At 33.1% G+C, this 6,061-nt stretch overlaps 1 long non-coding RNA gene across 1 annotated transcript; it reads right to left on the bottom strand.

Moving 5' to 3' along the window:
* Positions 1-1,787: 1,787 nt before the first annotated feature.
* On the bottom strand, positions 1,788-2,316 carry LOC146916289 (uncharacterized). The gene is made up of 2 exons (XR_015014967.1): positions 2,220-2,316; positions 1,788-2,064 (listed from the first exon to the last, which is right to left on the bottom strand). It is a non-coding gene; the product is annotated as an uncharacterized LOC146916289 (long non-coding RNA).
* Positions 2,317-6,061: the final 3,745 nt, after the last annotated feature.

Here is a 6,061-nt window from a genome sequence, read left to right on the forward strand (position 1 = left end):
ATTGAGCAGAGACATAGACATAGACATTGGATTGGAGAGTTGAAATTGACATTGAGATCGGATTGGAATTGAATTGAAAATTGAAATTGACATTGACATTGAGATTGGATTGAAATTGGAGATCAAGTTGAAATTGAAACTGAGATTGCTTCGAATTGAGATTGAATTGAATTGAAATTGAGATTGCCTCGAATTAGGATTGGATTGAATTGAAATTGGAATTTGAGATTGCATCGAATTTGACAGTTGAAATGATTTGAAATTGAGATTGGAGATTGCATCGAATTTGACAGTTGAAATTGAATTGAAGGTTGAATTTGATTTGAACTTGACAGTTGAAATTGAAATTGTGATTGGATTGAAATTGGAGATTGAGATTGAGTTTGACAATTGAAATTGGATGATTGAAATTGAAGTTTGAGAATTGAGATTGCATCGAATTTGAGACTTGAAATGATTTGAAATTGAGATTGAGATTTGAAATTGCATCGCATTTGACAGTTGAAATTGAATTGAATTGAAATTGAGATTGGATTGAAATTGGAAATTGAGTTGAGTTGGAAATTGAAATTGGGTTGAATTGAAAATGGAAATTGAATTGAATTGGAAGTTTGAGATTGGAAATGCAATATGTATGTATGGTATACCAAGATTATTGAATGTATGAGCACATAAAATGCATGATTATGCATGTATGAATGCTTGAAATGCATGATTGGTTTGTAGTTTGACAGAGGAGTTTCACAAAGGCAGACGAAACATTGGAAAATTGGGCACGTAATGGCTCGTGCTGCAACATATTCACAGGGGAAAACCTCTTTGGAGAGACCGTCGTTGAGAGACGTATCGAAACCATGGCTGAGGGCAATAAAACTTGTAAAGGAGGGACCCTTGGAAGATTCTTGGATATAGGTCGCCGTTGTTAGGCGTGTCAGTGCTGGGTAAACATTGGATGTTCGCATCTGTGGTCAATGCTTTTGCAATATTTCATTCCTTCATTTTTCATTTTCAACCCCATTTTTGCCTGAACCGCCCTTTCGGGTTTTCGATTCACCGGGGAATAAATTCTTTTCATTGCCCCATTTTTGCCTGAATTGCCTTCATAGGTTGTCAATCAGCGGGGTGCTCATTTTTGCCTAAGCCGCCCTTTCGGGTTTTCAACTTAGCGAGCTTTTCATTTTCATTTTGTCAATTTTTTCATTTTCATTCTGTTTTTTCCATTCTTGCCATTGACAACAGATCATCCTGGGGAGTAACCTGCTGGTAACATGTATTGAAATAGACATTGACATTCATTTATTCATGCATGTTTCATTGAAATGTACCCTATTCACTACTACAAAAATGAGCTTATATAGCGCTTTTTTTTTGCTTTAGGTAGCGCTTTTGGAGCGCTATTGTAAATGGCGCTGGTAAAGGTAATATAGCGCTTTTTTTCTGTATAAAGCGCTAGCTATAGCAGGGTTTATATAGCGCTTTATGTCAAAAAGTGCTAGCAAAGGTTCTCCTTAGATAGCGCTTTCAAAAATAAACGCCATCTAAGACAAGTTTAAAAACAGCGTTTTTGTTTTAAAAGCGCTATGTAACAATAGGTTTAGATAACACTTTATAAAGGAAAAAAAGCGCTAGGAAAAGCATTTATTTTATTTTAATTTTGTCAAAAAAAAATTCCTTTCCAGATAGCATTTTTTTATTAATTTAAAGTAATATATATATATATATATATATATATATATATATATATATATATATATATAAGTCTGAAATTTAAAGGGAAATGTATATAATTTAGGCACATTATAATTGAGATTATTATTTATCAAATAAAACATAACCATATCATAAAAAATGTATGTATATATAGCATAAAAGTCATAAATGTATAGCCTCTAATACGGTAACATGGATATCTCTAAGAGTTACAACTAATTGGTTGACATAAAGATCAAAATCTTCTATGGTATCATGCAGTCTTCATCTATCTTCTTGGTCTTCTCAACATTTTTATCCAAAACAAGCACGCAAATCATCATTCATTTCCAAATTTCGTTCACTCTCCTCCACCTGAATATATACCAGAAAACGCCATTAAGCAATAACGCTATATTATATTAGAGATAAATTCAAAGTACTACTGATCATGAGTACAAATTAAAGCAAGATTATAAATTAAAACAACTACCACTTCTAGCAAATATATTTAGAAACATTAAACTCACCTTATTATAAAAAAAAATCATATAACTTTTAGGCTGATCATGAACCGACACCATTCTTCTTAGATTTCTATTAGTTTATCTTTTGAGTATGTCACACACTTGGAACCATCAATGTACTGTATATATTATAACATTAAAAATAACCATGTTACTTAATAAACTTAATTATACATAGATATTATACTTTAATATAAAAAAAACATACCAACTTTGGAATATCATTTAGTTTTGAAATGAGAATATCTTTCATAAACCTCATCACAAAGTACCCGCAATCTATACCATTTTCTTGGCGAGGACACTATAAAAAATAAAATAATAAGTAATTGTATAAGTTAGTTTATTTGGTATGCCATGTAGAAGTCACGATGGATGATTATGGAATTGATTAGTAGGTTATACAAAAGGCATATGCATAGTGTATATTGTATTATCACATCATTCAATTAATTTATTAGAAAATAATTTTAGTCACACACAAAAAGTGTTATTGTTTATATATATATAAAAAAAAATATTTGAACTAAAAGAAAAATTATTCATCTTACTGGTTGTGTAGAGTTTAATTAAACCCAAAATCTTTAATAAACAATTGTCAAATTTCAGTAATTATTCATCAAACAAAAATTTTGAATTTTCGATTGTCAAATTCATCCTAATCACTAACAGTGCAGTCTTAAATTTAGTATGAACCTTGAAAACCTAAAATATCCAGATGAAAATATGAAAAAATTAAAGAATATTTGAGTTAAATTGAGGTAAGGAAAGAATGAAGATGGTACCTGAGATGAAGAATTGAGTATTGAAAAAGCTGTAACTGATCGACGGCAGCGACGATATGATGCACCGCAATTAAGAGTGAGATATAGGTGGTTGTTCTAGAATGAATCGAAAGAGACGGTAATGGTTTTGGAATAGATCGAAGGAAGCGAGTGATGGTGATGAATGAATTGATAGATATAGGTGGTTGGTGATGAATGAATCGATAGAGGTGGTGGTTCTGGACTGAATTGCCTGCACACGATCTAATGAAAGTTTTGAGTAAAGTAGTTTTGGGTTATGTTATTAATTGCTTTAAAAAATACGTTTAATGAAAATTATGTTATAGTTTTTATTTTATCTTTAGGATGCATTAAAATAGGGATTTCAATTAAAATTGGGATTCTTTGTTACTTTTGAGTATATAACAAAAAGAAGTTACGCTTTGTTCTTAGTGTATAAAGCGTTTTTTTGTGTAACAAAAAAAACATTTTTTTTCAAATATAAACAAAAAAACAAAAAACGCAAACTTCATGAAAATTATGTTATAGTTTTTATTTTATCTTTAGGATGCATTAAAATAGGGATTTCCATTAAAATTGGGATTCTTTGTTACTTTTGAGTATATAACAAAAAGAAGTTACACTTTGTTGTTAGTGTATAAAGCGTTTTTTTTTTCAAATATAAATAAAAAAACAAAAAACGCAACCTGCAAAGTAAGATTTATGGAAAAGTAGGATTTAGTGGGACCAGGACATTTGATTTGTTTTTTTAGTTTGGATTTGTTTTTTGGGAAAAAGTTTAGATTTTTTTTTTTAAAGTTTAGATTTAGTTTGTTATATATAATATATATAACAAATGTTTGTTATATATATGATAAAAGAATTAAAAAAGGTTTGTACCAAATTTTTTTTATAAAAAAAAGGTGTGTTTTGTTACTGCAATCCATTTTTTTTTTTTTTTGAAAGATGCAATCCATTTTTCATAAAAATTCAAAAAATATTTGAAATATGCTATGCAGGGGATCGAACAGGGGACTGTTAGTTAATGTACATTAAACTGTTAGTTAATGTACATTAAATCAGTTAATAAAATGGCGCTTTTTTTTAACCTATAAGCGCTATCTTTCTCAAGCATACAATAGCGCTTTTTTTAACCTATAAGCACTATTTAAGGTTGATTTATATATAGCGCTTTTCATAAAAAGTGCCATATACGATTAATCATGTTTTTTATTTAAATAACTATTATTTTTATTTAACCTATACTGACGCTTTCAATACAAAGCGCTATATATACTTAAAATGATAGATAGCACTTTTTCAAAAAAGCGCTAGCTAAGACCTCCGTGTTTTAATTTATAGCGCTTTAGTGTTAAAAGCGCTATTTATGAGGCGCTATATTTTCCCAATTTTGTAGTAGTGATTGCTCAGGTTTGCTTTCAAAATAGACAAAAAGATTTTTCAACTTTCAAAAATGTTTGTTTCAGATATTGGCATTATCAAATAGAAAGAAAGTATTTTGTATATAGCATTGAAATTAGAAAGAAAAATAGAGTTTCAAACAAATAGCACATGCTCAAATTGATGTAGAAGAGCGAAAGTCAGCCAAAGGCATGACTTCACGGATTTACAAAGCTTGGAAAATGGTAATTTTATTGGTTGGTGATACATTGAACACGATGACCGCTACATTTCATAGAAATTTTGAATTCACAAGTACAGAAGCTTCTGATGAAGACGATCATTGACAGTTGCAGATGCCCCAAGGAGTGATGGTGACTTGCCAGATATAGTTACTTGTCTTTTTATTGTCAACCTCATTTTTGCATGAACCGCCCTTTCGGGTTTTCGGCTCATCGAGGCGCTCATTCTTGCCTGAGTTGCGTACAATCTCAGCGAGCTCTTTCATATTCATGTTTTTTGTCCCTAACTTTTGCCTGGATCGCCCTTTCGGGTTTTCGATCCACCGGGAAGCGCATTTTTGCCTAGGCCGCCCTTTCGGGTTTTCGACCTACCACGCTGTTCTTTTCTTTCTAGACAAAGTATTTCTTGACTATATCGGCATTAACAGGATTTGGGAGTTCAACACCATCCATGTGTGTAAGAATCAAAGCACCACCAGAGAAAGCCTTCTTGACGACATAAGGACCTTCATAGTTAGGTGTCCACTTGCCCCTTGGGTCGGGTTGCTGGCTTATCCTTCTTTTCAATACAAGTTCGCCTTCCTTGAATTCTCGAGGACGGACTTTCTTGTCAAAGGCGTTCTTCATTCGTACTTGATACAACTGTCCGTGAGCCATAGCATCCATACGTTTCTCTTCAATCAAATTCAATTGATCATACCGACTTTGACACCATTCAGCCTCAGTTAATTTTGCTTCCATGATCACTCGAAGAGATGGAATCTCCACTTCCAGAGGGAGAACTGCTTCCATGCCATATACCAAAAAGAAAAGAGTTGCCCCGGTTGAACTGCGCACTGCAGTACGGTAACCATGCAAGGCAAATGGTAGCATCTCGTGCCAGTCTTTGTAAGTAGTGACCATCTTCTGAACAATCTTCTTGATGTTCTTGTTAGCGGCCTCAACTGCACCATTCATCTGAGGTCTATAAGGAGAAGAGTTGTGATGTTCAATTTTGAATTCTTCACATAAAGCTTGCACCATGCTATTGTTCAGATTGGAACCATTGTCAGTGATGATCTTGTTGGGAACACCATATCGACAGATGATGTTATTCTTGATAAACTTGACCACCACTTGCTTGGTCACGTTTGCATAGGAAGCAGCTTCAACCCACTTGGTGAAGTAGTCAATCGCCACTAGAATGAAACGATGTCCGTTGGAAGCTTTTGGTTCAATTCTTCCGATCATATCAATGCCCCACATAGAGAAAGGCCATGGGGAAGTCATAACATTGAGAGCATGTGGAGGCACATGAATCTTGTCAGCATAGATTTGACACTTGTGGCATCTCTTAGCATGTTTGTGGCAGTCACGCTCCATAGTTATCCAGTAATAGTCGGCTCTTAACAGTTTTCTTGACATGGTGTGGCCCGAAGCATGGGTTCCAAAGGTACCG

Source organism: Medicago sativa, chromosome 6 (assembly GCF_051527215.1).
Source record: "Medicago sativa cultivar Bolivia chromosome 6, Bolivia_mono, whole genome shotgun sequence".
NCBI lineage: Eukaryota > Viridiplantae > Streptophyta > Magnoliopsida > Fabales > Fabaceae > Medicago > Medicago sativa.